The sequence below is a fragment of the Ranitomeya variabilis genome, chromosome 2, assembly GCF_051348905.1.
Source record: "Ranitomeya variabilis isolate aRanVar5 chromosome 2, aRanVar5.hap1, whole genome shotgun sequence".
NCBI classification, from domain to species: domain Eukaryota; kingdom Metazoa; phylum Chordata; class Amphibia; order Anura; family Dendrobatidae; genus Ranitomeya; species Ranitomeya variabilis.
This window is the reverse complement of record NC_135233.1, coordinates 1,002,251,891-1,002,266,559: the sequence shown is the minus strand read 5'-3', so window position 1 is coordinate 1,002,266,559 and position 14,669 is coordinate 1,002,251,891. Positions and strand designations below refer to the sequence as shown.

The 14,669-nt window shown below is 44.6% G+C and overlaps 1 long non-coding RNA gene across 1 annotated transcript in view; it reads left to right on the top strand.

Annotated features, from left to right (window-relative positions):
• Window positions 1–3,658: 3,658 nt before the first annotated feature.
• The window catches only part of LOC143808479 (uncharacterized), a 67,768-nt gene continuing 56,757 nt past the window's right edge, over window positions 3,659–14,669 (top strand). Inside the window, exon 1 of the long non-coding RNA XR_013221965.1 lies at window positions 3,659–3,758. This is a non-coding gene — a long non-coding RNA (uncharacterized LOC143808479). The remainder of the gene's footprint in view (window positions 3,759–14,669) is intronic.

The window sequence follows — 14,669 nt, the reverse complement described above, 5'->3', positions numbered from 1 at the left end:
TGTTAGTAAAGTAGCTATTAGAGCCTCTGAATAACTTCTACACCTCAGCAGCTCCCTCTCAAATTCCACGCAGTCAAGTGGAGACCCTGCATCTGTGGATGACAGAATGGCCCTTGAGAAAGAAGCCCCGGCCGACGGTAGCACCCATGGGTCGGTGACAGACATTTTCTTCAGCCAGGGGAACTACTGCCTCCTGAGCCAGAAGGGGGCAACTAATATCACTCTCGCCCTCTTCTCTCTGATTTTCTTGAGGACTAGCGGGATCAGACACATCGGGGGAAACGCGTAGGCCAGAGCATAATCCCACTGGACCCGGAGAGAGTCTAATATTTCTGGCTGGTCTGATGCCCGTAGCGATGCAAACCTCCTGACCTGTCTATTGTCTCTTGTGGCAAAGAGGTCTATCTTCGGGAGGCCCCATAATTGTACGATCTGCCTGAAAACCTGCCGGTCCAGGGACCCTTCCCCCTGCCGCAAGGAATGTCGACTGAGATAGTCCGCCTAAACAATGTGTTCCCCTCTGATGTGAAGTGCTGACAGTGAGAGGAGGTGATTCTCGGCCAATGTCGTAATGTCGCCTGCCTTGGACATCAGCGACTGTGATCTGGTACCCCCTTGATGATTGGGTCGGTAAAAATTGCAGCAGCACCTACTTTACCGCCATAAGCTCCTTTAGGTTTGAGGAACAGTTCTCCTTTCTGGCCGTCCATCTCCCTTGGGATAATCTGTCTCCCATGTGGGCTCCCCACCCCAAGGGGCTGGCGTCGGTTGTAATCACACTGTCAGGTACCACCCCCCATGGAACCCCTTTGGAGAGAAGTGCTGGGTCCAGCCACCAGGTTAGGCTGCTGACCGTGGCGACCAACAACCTTAATCTTCCTCCAAGGTGGCCCTGCAACCTTCTCTCTGCCTCGAGTACTTCGCTCTGCAGCAATCTGGTGTGGAACTGAGCCCACTGTACAGCTGGCATGCAAGCTGTCAGAGAACCCAGCAGGGACATAGCATTTCTTAAGGATAGGTCCGGACTGCCCATTATCCTTCTGACTTTGCGGAAGATAGCCAATTTTTTGTTTTCTGGGAGAAAACAATGTTGATTTACTGAGTCTAAGAGGATGCCCAGGAATTTCTGACAGGTCGAGGGGAGTAGTCTTGACTTCTTCAGATTGACCAGCCAACTGAGATCCTGCAGGGATATTATATGGTTCAGCCTGGTACTACATTGGGCAGCCGACCTTCCCACTATCAAGAAAAAATCTAGGCATGGTATAACCAAGGTATCACGTTCTCTTAAACGGGCCATCACTTCTGCGATCACCTTGGTTAATACCCGTGGTGCCATGGAGAGACCAAATGGCATAGCGGTAAACTGAAAATGTCTAACCTGATCGCCTAGTCATACCGCCACTCTGAGATATTGCTGGTGGTCTTGGTGTATTGGTATATGATAGTAGGCGTCCTTCAGATCCAGGACCATCATGAAACACCTGGGAAATAGAAGCTTGGTTGCAGATTTGATGGACTCCATTTTAAACGTATCACACCGCAGGAATGTATTTAGTCTCCGCAAATTGATGATGGTTGTGAAAGATCCATCTGGTTTGAAAATCAGGAAAAGAGGGAAATAAAACCTCCTCCCCTCCTGGTTTCTGGGGACCTCAACCAGGACCCATTTTTACCTTAACTGTCCAATTTCAATTTCCAGGGCCCGCTACTGGTCAAGGGAGCTTCTTAAAGTCGTTATCTGGAAGAAGTCTGGGGGCATACTGCGGAACTCCAATCTCAGCCCTGATGACACTATACGGAGAACCCAGGAGCTGGATGTTATGAGGAGCTATTTATTACAGAAATATAACAATCTACCGCCCACTGGAAGATCTGGACTAGCGATAGTTGCGCCCCCGTTTAGAGAACGAGGCTGCTCCGAAGTAGGCACCTTTCTGCTTCAGATCCCCTGGCTCTCATTCCCGGTGCTTGGACCTTCTCTGGAATGACAACCGCTTCCTAAAGGTGCTCCTAAAAGTATGGGTAAATATTTTAGGGAACCCCTTCTTTCTGTCGCCTGCCTTTGTTAGGATTTCATCCAGCACGGGGCCAAACAAGTACTCACCCCAGCATGGTATAGCACATAATTTCGCTTTAGCCTGGGCGTCCCCCCTCCAGCCCTTTAACCAGAGTGCTCGGCGAGCAGCATTTGACAGGCCAGCGGATCTAGCGACTAACCGCAAGGAATCCACCGACGCATCTGCTAGGTAAGCCGCCCCTTCAAAGATCTGAGAGGAGTCCAGCAACTTATCTCTAGGTAATCCTGTTCTTATTTGATCTTCCGGCGGGTCCAGCCAGACTAATATAGACCTGGCCGTAGAGGTACTCGCAATTGCTGGCTTAAACGGGCCGCTGACGATTCCCAAGCTCTTTTTAGGAGCATGTCCGCCTTCCTATCCGATGTATCCTTGAGCTGACCTCCATCCTCTAGGGGTAGTGCTCACATTTTAGATGAGGAGGCTATGGCTGCATCTACCTTAGGGATTTTAACCGATTCCATAAGAACCTCATCAAACGGGTATCTCCGTTTTGAAGTGGATGGTAGAAATGCTCGGTTATCCTGTCTATCCCATTCCCTTTTAACCAGGTCTTTCACAGTCATTCACTGGGAAGGACTTACGACTCTTCTGGCACAAGCCTTCAAACATTAGGTCCTGAGAGGACCTGTGCTCCTTGTTGTCTGCGACCCCAATAGTGGCTCGCACTGTCTGCGACCCCAATAGTGGCTCGCACCGACCTTACTAAGGAGTCCACATTCTCAATTGGGAAGCAAGGCCTTCCTTCCTCATCTGAAGATGATGATGACGAGGGGGATTCTGAGGACTCAAACCTCTGCCTTCTTGCCGACGGACTAGAGTCTGAGCTAGACTTAATAATATTAGCTTTCCTTTGCCGGGTCTTCCCTCTAAGGGAGTTCCTAATTTATTCCCTGATTAAAGATCTCAGATGCGCTCGACTTACAGGGGCCTCTTCTTCCAGGGTCTGGCAGACACATGACTGACATAGCCTCTTACAGTAACTGTCGGGGAGGGATAATGTGCATAAGGCACACTGCCTGTGCTTAGCTTTTGCTAACCTCTTAACCTGGGAACAGAGCACAAAAGGGGAGATTCAGCCATTTAGGTGACCATATCCGCACTCACCAATGTAGCTGTCCTAGCAGGATACCAGCTCCGGAGGCGGTGATGCGACGTAGGTGTCCTTGATAGCTGATGCCCCCGTTAACTGCAGCTGTCAGTGATTCTGCTCCCTCCGGAGCGACCGCTGCCGCCCTTGCTTCTTTTCTGCTGCTTCGGCGCCGCTACCACCAGTGGTGGCAATTGCTCCTCCACAGCGTCCACAGACGACATCTTTGTAGTACACTTCCTGCTGCACAACGCCGGCATAAGGAGTCCTGGCCCCGCCTCCTGTAACACGCCTCCCTGGCCCCTCCAGGAAGTTGTCATCATCACTTCCGGGTCACGGGCACTTCTTCCTCCCCATGCTGCTGCCGCCTACAGCTCCACATGCGGCACCAGCCGTGTCTTCTGGATGGACACAGGGACTCATTCCCTGTGCTGCACTCGCGCGACCCAGGGCGGCCTCACCCGGACCCTGTAGATCGCGACATCCTGGCCAGATGAGTGGGGTCTACGAGAGAACACCCCTGACACTGCTTCCGGTGCCCCCGTCTCTGCCGCTCTCTATGGATGCTGCACAGAGGCTCCAAGACCAGGGTAAGATTTCTGCCGGTTCCCATTCAGGACAGGAACCCAACTGAGGAGGCGAGGGGGACCACCCCCCTTTTTATTCTGTAGGTTCCAGTCCTGATGGTGGGCTGATCCCCTCTCTCCGTGGGTGCTGTTGTGGTGATAGGAAAATATTCACTTTTAAATTGCACGCCATACCTGTATTGAGTCCAGGGGGTACGTTTTCTCCCCCTGACTTGCAGCCGTCCATCATCCCACCGGGCGCCGCCTCTTCTGCTTCCTCACGTCACCGGCACCTGCGCTGTGCTCTCATTTTTCAGGCATGCGCCGTGCGTGCTGCCCTGGAACTCACATCAGCTGATGTACTGATATCGCGCCTGCGTGTAGCGGATGCCTGAGATCCCGCCCTGCGGTGTGTTATGATTTATTCACACTGCGGGGCTGGGAATCTGGCACTGTGCGCAGGCACTATCTACTTACATCACTTGATGTAAGTTCCAGGACAACGCGCACGGCGCATGCCCGAGACATAATTGGAGAGCGCAGGCGCCGGTGACGTGAGGAAACAGAGGGGGCGGCGCCCGGTGGGATGATGGATGGCTGCGAGGCGGCTGTGACAGGGGGAGAAAACATACCCCCCCAGACTCAATACAGGTATGGCCCAAAATTTATAAAACTGAATATTTCAGCGTTATTAGGGATCAAAAACATAAAAGCCACCTACACAGAATGCAGCCTTAGTGCTGCAGAAGGCGGCTCTTTTACTTTAATAGGCCCTGGGGGGTGACAGGTTCCCTTTAATTTTCTGCAAGAATTTAAAGGGTGCCGATACTTTACTCACCTTCCCTCCGCTCCCCTGCTGCGTGGCTCCCTCTTCTGCAGCTGACTTCAGCATGCAAGCAATGGTAGTGCATGATATCACTGCCATGTACCCCCAGTCATGTGCACGCTGTCAGCTTCTGGCCTCCGATTAGATGTCAGTGTGTAATGCAGTGCACGGACCAACTGGTCTCTGCGCCACAATACACTTTAGCTGTATGGGTGTCCGAGGACGCACATTCAGTTGAAGTTTGCGCTGGCGTTGGCGGGCGCCCTCCTCCCACCCACACAGGTTTGGTGGCAACCTTTGCGACCACAATTGTTATTCCCCCTGCATTTCAGGTATGGTTTGAGGAACAAATTCTCCAATTTGAGGAAAAATTTGATTTTAAGTTTCTATTTTGCTCATTCCCTTTGCACTTAGAAAAACAAACAAAAAAAAACCCTTCTATTTTTGGAAAGCATTCTTATTTTGCAGCATTTCTTCCACGCCTGCTTAAACTGTTGCACAGTACTGTGTATCGATAGACGTTTTACTGAAGATTGCAGGCGCAGTAAATAAGACACAGTTGATATCTCATTTCTGAAATTTTATTCAGTAGAGGTTCTTTTCCAACCAGTAGTTTACAAAAAGAAACATAACAAAAATGAGCAAAACATGAAATATGTCTGATGAGAAAAAAAACTGTTGTATATTCAAATAAACATTTCCACGAATCTCAAGGTTAAGACAGAGCTAGACTTCACAGCGAGATGAGAAGAATCTTTACAAAAAAGCCATGTGGGAAAATTAATAGCTCTCGGTCCCAGGAACTGGCAGTGCCCATACGTGATACCATCGCAGAAGAAAACAGCATCCGTGCTTCTGGGCCTGCCTTTTTAACGGGCATGACGAGCTTTCTGCTAACTCTAAGTGATGGAAAGCTAAAATGGAAACACTACAAAACAAATGGTGGAATCATAGTGTGTAATGCCAATAAAAAATACCCTGTTCGCGCGCATATAAAAAAGTGATTGTTCTAATGCTTAGGTTTGCTTTATATTATATCAATAAAAATGGGATGTGGACCGTGCACACACATAGGTTTATGGTCTACACCTGCCCTGCAGGTAGAACGGCTTCTCCATCAGTTTTGGAATGATGTTCTACCATATGCCGTTCTCCATAAGCAGGATTTCAGCAGCTGGACAAATAGTCTTATGAAGCATGTGTAGGTCACCAAAAAATTGGTGCCCGATTATAATTACTAGTCTGTCAGACGTAAAGGAAAAATGCTGAAGAAATTTGGTACAAGTAGTATTTTGTAAGGGAAGTTAGGAATTCTGAATCATAATAGGACTACAAACAAAACCCACAGAAATAATTCCGAATGTATATTTAAAATGATCACTAAAGCTAAAAATACAGCTGTAGCCCACACTGCAAGTGTCCACTCCAGCCCTAAATTCTCACCTATGTGGTCCTAACGAGTTGTCGGATGCACGTGTACATTTTGGCAGGCCGCCTACGTTCAGTCCCGACTAGTGATCGTCATGACCTGCTTGGCAATCGATAAAAAAGTCCCCCTTACACATTAGATAGCTGTCTAATGGACAGCCGACAACTATCGTTCCCCAACTCCCACCTGCTGTGGGACAGTCAGGAGGGTCTTATACACATTAGATGGTCAGACAATCTCAAAATCTCTGGTTTGTCTGACTTACAGTGGCTTGCAAAAGTATTCACCCACCCCGGCTTTTTACCTATTTTGTTACACTACAACCTGTGTTTAAATATTTTTGTAATCCGATTTGTGTGTGATGCATCAGAATTAAATAGTCTAAGTTGGTGAAGTGAGAAATATATAGGCATTAAATTTACAGGACCAAATAGGTAAAAATTGGCATGTGCATATGTATTCACCCCTTTTCCTATGAAGCCCCTAAAAATTTTTGGTGCAAGCAATTACTTTCATAAGTCACATGCTTGTGAAAGGAGTGAAAGTGAAAGGAGCTGCAGAGTTCCCAAGCAGAGACTGAACTATGTGTCCATATGATGACAATAAGCCGTACACTCCATAGAGATGGCCTTTATGAAAAAGTGGGCACAAAAGTCTTTACTTACACACAAAAATTGTAAGGCTCCTTTTGAGTTTGCCAAATAGATTTGAGACAAAAATTTAACTTTTTGGACACCGATGTAAATGCTATGTCTGGTGCCAAACCAACAAAGCTCATCACCCCAAGAACACTATCCCCACAGTGAAACATGCTAGTGGCAGCATCATACTGTGGGCCAACATGGACAGGGAAAATGGTAAGTCAAGGGGAAGATAAATGGTGTGAACTACAGGGATATTCTTGAACAAAACTTGTTTCAGTCTTTTAGTGAGTTGAAACTGGAATGCATAGAGTTAAAATAACACTCAAGTGGTTTAAGGGGAAATGTGTAAATGTTTTGCTGTGGCTTAGTCAAAGTCCAGAGCTTAATCCAAATGAGAATCTGTGGTCAGAGTTGAAGATTGCTGTTCCCCAGAGGAAACCATCTAACAAAGGAGCTGGAGCCGTTTTGCCTTGAAGAATGGGCAAAAATCCCAGTGGCAAGATGTGGAAATCTCAGAGACTCATCCAAAGCAACTTGCAGCTGTAATTTCCACAAAAGGAGGCTCTACAAAGTATTGACTTTAGGGGAGTGAATATTTATGCACACTGAAGTTTTTAGTTATTTATTGCTATTTATTGCTTGCTTCACAATAAAAATAAACATTCACAGTTGTAGACATGTTTTTTACATGAACTGATGCAATCCCTCAAAAAATCCCAAGGGAATGCTTTCGCAAGCCACCGCATCTAAATTCAATGGTGGCTTTAAAGTAGCACTCCAATTTAGTTTTTGTAACTGCATCTTCAGCTGATTGTCTGTCACACTCCGCACTTATATACAGTGCACTTACATGGAATTCAGACTCCTGTTTTCATTTCGCCAGCCTTCATCTTGATGCCTAGCTTTTATCCTGCATGTTCATTTTCTATGCTATAAATCACATGTTGGAACAGTAAAGCATCACCAGAGCAGTTGGAGGCAACACCTTCTCTGCTTGCTGGGATGACACGGATTATCCTTCTCTCTATATGGATTATAAGTGTACAGTCAGGGAAACTGAACTGTGAGCTCCTGGATTATAATTCTGTGACTGGCACTGTGCAGTCATCATCATTACATGTGATATGAGCTTGAGTTCTCTCTGTAAAGAACCTCAGGGGTACAGTCCATACAGTCCATTGCATCATACAGGAACTTCTATTGACCAACTTGTGAGGAAACCCTGTCATAGAACATGAGTCATGCGATTCTGAGCAGGTCCTAATGCTATCACATAACTAAACTGAGGAAGATTTCCCGATAGACCACTAAATAAGGTAATACCAGCTGATATATATATATATATATATATATATATATATATATATATATATATATATATATATATATCTATATATTCATGGTTTCTAGGTGGATAACTCAGCCAATATGACCGAGGCCTAAATTGTATTGCTGAATTGGCAGGCCCGAATTATCCCGTGGATTCTCCCATCAGCAGGGACAGTGTAGGTTGGACTTTAGATGTTGGTATCATGGAAACAAGTCCGAGCATTTATGTGACAGTCTGTGTGAGGTACAGTTTACAAGGGATATAACCATCTCAGCCCCTGTGCAGGGAAACTGCAAAGCCTGGTTCCGCGCCCTGCACAGCTGGGTGGTCGGGAGTGCAGTCAAACAGCCCTTTAAGTCTCAGGATCAGTGGGGGTCTTATGGCTCAGACCCTTAAGGTCATGGTATATGCTAGTAATATGCCATCACTTTATGATATGGGAGTAACCCTTTAAACGTAAACCAGCAATGTAAATAACTATGGATAGTTTTATAACCATTTTTTGCTCAAATTGAACTAAAAATAAATATTGCCGTTCTGCGTCCACAGCTCCTATGCACACCTATGTGTCTTCATAGAAGCAGGCTACAAACAAATCCCATTTATACTCCGAGTAAGCAACTATATCTCTCTTCCGCCCTAACCTACAGACAGTTGGGAGTGGGAGGTAAATGCACGGGAGTTAAAGGGAACCTATCACCCCGTTTTTTTCGGTATGAGATAAAAATACTGTTAAATATGGCCTGAGCTGTGCATTACAATAGTGTAGTTTGTGGACCCCGATTCCCCACCTATGCTGCCGAAATACGTTACCAAAGTAGTCATTTTCGCCTGTCAATCAGGCTGGTCAGGTCGGATGGGCGTGGCTTCTTCCCCCAGAAATTGCGTAGTTTTCCGTTGGTGGCGTAGTGGTGTGCGCATGTCCAACGTCCCCAATCCTGCACGGGGGGGTGAAAATAGCAGCGATGTCCGTTATTCCATTGGTGGTCGGTGGGCGCGGCCATCTTCCTTTGGCCGCGCGTGCGCAGAAGCGGCGCTCTGCTGGCCGCGGCTTCAGGAAAATGGCCGCCGCGATCTCCATCTGCGCACGCGCGGCATCCCGCGGCCATTTTCCTGAAGCCGCGGCCAGCAGAGCGCCGCTTCTGCGCATGCGCGGCCAAAGGAAGATGGCCGCGCCCACCGACCACCAATGGAATAACGGACATCGCTGCTATTTTCACCCCCCCGTGCAGGATTGGGGACCTTGGACATGCGCACACCACTACGCCACCAACGGAAAACTACGCAAGATCTGGGGGAAGAAGCCACGCCCATCCGACCTGACCAGCCTGATTGACAGGCGAAAATGACTACTTTGGTAACGTATTTCGGCAGCATAGGTGGGGAATCGGGGTCCACAAACTACACTATTGTAATGCACAGCTCAGGCCCTATTTAACAGTATTTTTATCTCATACCGAAAAAAACGGGGTGATAGGTTCCCTTTAATGCTTCCATAAGCATTTCAACCCCCAATCCTTTTGGTTCTAGGCGAGGTGTGCTGCTGGCACAGGAGTCTGGCGGCAGCTTTCTCCTCCTCTCGGGCTGACCCAGGTGTACAGGGGAGTGGGGGGAGATAGCGCTCTGCAGAACCAAAATTTGGCAAAAAGTGATCTCACCAGCTTAACACATGGGTGCAGGATGAAAATATATAGGGTTTGTTTATAGTCTGCAACCACGGATACAAAAGTTTGCAAGCTGTAGAAAGAAACAAAATAAATCTGAATGTTATTTTTTGTAAAGTTGTTTCACTTTGCACAGACCCCAATTTTGTAAATTTAGGTTTGCTCATCTGCAATCGGGATACAGACCGAGCACAACAATAATTTTTCTCATTTGTGCACATACATTCCTCTTCGTGATCATTAGGACAAACCCATAGGAAGGATTTAATATATGACCATGGAAATATTTTTTTGAGGACCAGTTAAAACTGAAAAAACAATTCCCCACCAAAAACAGTGCAACACTTGGGGGTTCCAGAAAGTCTGTACAAAGACCTGTAGTCCAGGGCGGGAAAAAAAAAAGAAAAAGTGTAAGTCCTCAATACCGAGTTAAGGCAGAGAAAAGCCGTACCTGTATTGTAATACTGACAAAAGCAAACCTCATATAGTTTCCACAATGAAAGCAAGGCTTAAAAATAAATATATACAGAAAGATTATAAATCATCTTTGGTCTTCTAAACATTTCATAAACTTTTTTTTTTTTTTTTTTTTTCCTCCAACATATTTTTTCTTCTTTTTATCATTAAAGAAATTACAGCATTGATCATGGAACTGATCTTAAAGAAGAAAACAACTTGATACATTATGCATCTTATATTAAAAAACAAAAACAAAACGAAAACAAAAAGACACACATGTAATCCGGCCACAGCGGATTATTAAAGTGCTCAGAGTGGTAAGGAAAGTGGCTGCCTCGAGTAGGCCGTGCCTATTGTGAAGGCAATGGGTGCGGGATCAGATTGTTCTGCAATCTCCAAAAAGATTTGGAGGCTTAAAATAATAATAAAAATAAATTAAAAGGGGGGAGGGGGGAATACTACATGCCGACCAAGCCAAGCATGGATGCCTTGTGCTATGATAATGTGCAAAGCTGACATTTCTTACACCGCTGCTGCACGTAATCATCACAGATGCGCCAGGATATAAAATGCCACCTGCCCTTCAGGACCGGCTCATAAGAGATCCCTGTAATTCATGGTGCTGCTTCTTCTGGCTATGGCACCTAGTGGCAATCAGAAAGGTGACACGTGATTTCTGGACACCTTCCATGTGATACATTAGTGAATGAGAAGAAACTGAGCCTTACACAGGGATCCTCAACCATTCAGCCACCGGGCACATCCTCCTTGTAATGGCCCACGGCCATCTCATGAAATACACGCCATACACTAAGCACCAATGCACCCGTTCTAATAACCTGGGCAATCTGGAGCCACAAACACCAGAAACTGAACTTGAGAATTCAACACCACTTTCAGATATGTCCATAGGGAAAGCAGATTGAACAGAATTTACATTTTCTGAAGATTATGGATTTGCCACGAAATACCCTACAAATCCGAGTTACATATAGATTTGTGGCAGATTTCACCCCCTGCAAAGAGTGAAACCTAAATGGACGTGCCGTGGCTTTAACATCTGCCACAAGTCCATTTCCATGCACGTTATTTGCCAATTTTTGCTAATTTTTGACAAAGAAATTTGGTCAAAAATATCACTCACTTTGCAGTGATCAGTACTCAGAAAATCTAGATGAAGAATCTTCAGCACATCCAGCCCTGTGAACATATCCTTTAGTAATGGTAATAGTTCTAAAATTGCACAAACTGAGATGATAAAGCACCCGGACAGGACCATAAACATCTAAAGAAAAAAGGAACAGAAAACGCATGAAGGTGCAATAAACAAGACGGGCTCAGAGTCAGACACAGGACAGGATCAGTAGACATGACCGTGCGCATAGTATTAACTCAACGACGAAGTGTAGCCCTGGGGTGAACGCAGCGGTCAGCAATCTGGTGAAGTAGTAAGAGCGTTGTCACAGTCCCTCATATCCCCCTTCTTTTTTTCCCTCATCAAGTGCTCTTACTACTTACAGACCACTAACATGTCTGTTCATCACAGCCAAGCTAAGTTCACACATATAGATCTATAGATATATATATATATACACACATATATATATCTATGTACAGACATATTATATACATATATACACATACACACATTACATTCATATACATACATTATATATACATATACACACATATACATACATTATATACATATGTATATACACACACATTATATATAAATATACATACGCACACACATTATATACATCTGTATATACACACACACATACATATGTATATACACACACACACACACACTATATATATATATATATATATATATATATATATATATATATATATATATATATATATATATACACATACACACACATTCACATACATACACACGTGGTCAAAATTGTTGGTACTCCTCGTTTAATGACAGAAAAACCCACAATGGTCACAGAAATAACTTGAATCTGACAAAAGTAATAATAAATAAAAGGTCCATGAAAATGAACAAATGAAAGTCAGACATTGCCTTTCATCCATGCTTCCACCGATTTAAAAAAAAACAAAAAAAAACTCATGAAATAGGCCTGGACATGAAATGATGGTACCCCTGAAAATAATGTGACAAAAGGGACATGTTGAATCAAGGTGTGTCCACTAACTAGCATCACAGGTGTCTACAATGTTGGAATCAGTGAGTGGCCTGTATATAGGGCTACAGATGCTCACTGTGCTGTTTGGTGACATGGTGTGTATCACACTCAACATGGACCAGAGGAAGCGAAGGAAAGAGTTGTCTCAGGAGATTAGAAAGAAAATTCTAGACAAATATGTTAAAGGTAAAAGTTATAAGACCATCTCCAAGCAGCTTGATGTTCCGGTGACTACGGTTGCACATATTATTCAGAAATGTAAGATCCATGGACTGTAGCCAACCTCCCTGGATGTGGCCGTAGGAGGAATATTTATGACAAATGGATAATACGATCATGGATAATGATGGATAATACGAATGGTAACTAAAGAGCCCATACAAACGTCTAAACAGATTAAAGGTGAACTTCAAGCTAAAGGAACATCAGTGTCAGATCGCACCATCTGTCGTATGAGCCAAACTGGACTTCATGGGAGACAACCAAGGAGGACACCATTGTTGAAAAAAAAATCATAAAAAAGCCAGACTGGTATTTGCCAAACTACATGCTGACAAGCCGCAAAGCTTCTGGGAGAATATCCTATGGACAGATAAGACAAAAATGGAACTTTTTGGCAAGGCACATCAGCTCTATGTTCACAGATGGAAAAATGAAGCATATCAACAAAAGAACTCCGTCCCTACTGTGAAACATGGAGGAGGCTCTGTTATGTTCTGGGGCTGCTTTGCTGCATTTGGAACAGGGTGTCTAGAATCTGTGCAGGGTACAATGAAATCTCAAGACTATCAAGGGATTCTAGAGAGAAATGTGCTGCCCAGTGTCAGAAAGCTTGGTCTCAGTCGCAAGTCATGGATCTTGCAACAGGATATTCCCCCAAAACACACAGCTAAAAACACCCAAGAATGGCTAAGAGGAAAACATTAGACTATTCTGAAGTGGCCTTCTATGAGCCCTGACCTAAATCCTATTGAGCATCTTTGGAAAGAGCTGAAACTTGCCGTCTGGAAAAGGCAACCTTCAAACACGAGACAACTGAAGCAGCTTGCTCTTGAGGAGTGGGCCAAAATACCTGTCGACAGGTGCAGAAATCTCACTGATAGTTATAGGAATCGTTTGATTGCAGTGATTGCCTCAAAAGGTTGTGCAACAAAATATTAAGTTAAGGGTACCATTATTTCTGTCCAGGCTTGTTTCATGAGGTTTTTTTTTTTATTCTGTGGAAGCATGGTTGAAAAGCAATGTCTGACTTTCATTTGTTCATTTTCATAAATCTTTTATTTATTATCACTTTTGTCAGATTCAAGTTATTTCTGTGACCATTGTGGGTTTTTCTGTCATTAAACGAGAGGAATCAACAATTTTGACCACGTGTATACAATATATATATATATACACAGAAAATATATATGTATTGTACAAAAAGTAATAAAACAGCCTAAATTTCATCTAGAAAAAAATGAAATGAGCTATTCTCATCTCCGTTGTCATCTGTATGCAATCCACATGGCATCAGCTTTTATACATCCGCAGTTATTAAAATGTACAAGTCCAAATACAGTTTCTTATGTTAGAGAATTGCAATGTATCAGATTTCCTTCTTGGTGGGGCATGCATAGACATGAATGGGTGAGTCTCAAGTGCAGATTCGGTCCGTGAGAATAAACCCCCCCGCTCATGTAAACACCCTAGTTGAGTAGCATTGGTCCTAGCGCTGTCCATGTGATGTCCGTTTTCTCATGGTCACGTGAACGTGGCCTCACAGGGCTACACTTCGCTCACGCAGTATTAACCTGGGACATGGTTACATTCGCTGCTCATTTTTTGTGTCTGACTGAGCCGTCCTGTACATTTCCCCATCATGCTTTATCTGGTCAGTTTCATGTTTTGGGGAGGTCTATGGTGCTTTGTAGATTTGTCCTGTTGCTGGCACAAACATTCACTCTCAAGCATGTGGTGCTTACTGTACAATGCAAATCATGAAGATTACCCCAAAGTATGACTGGTGTAAAACTAGACATAATAAATGAACTTGTACATTCCAGATGTCCTAGGTGCAGGGCATGGTCTTCCAATAGGACGGTGTATGTAATAAGTGCTTAAATCTCTTGCTAAGCAGATCAGCCCTCTGCACAACCCACCTGTTACATCATATATTGGACAAACATCTCCACCACACATGGACAATGGGGGTTCCTTCAGAAGAACAGGTACAACATGGACCCTCAGTGAACATTAGACTTGCCCCTCATATTTCTAAGTCTGAAAACACACAGTTTTGAACGCAACTTTTGAGCTAAAGCCAAAAGTGAATCCAGTAGGATTGGAAATATAAGTCCTTCATTCATATTTCCTATTCCTTTGGAATCTTCTTCTGGTTTTTGCTCAAAATGTGTCTCCAGCCTTAAAGAAGTTGAC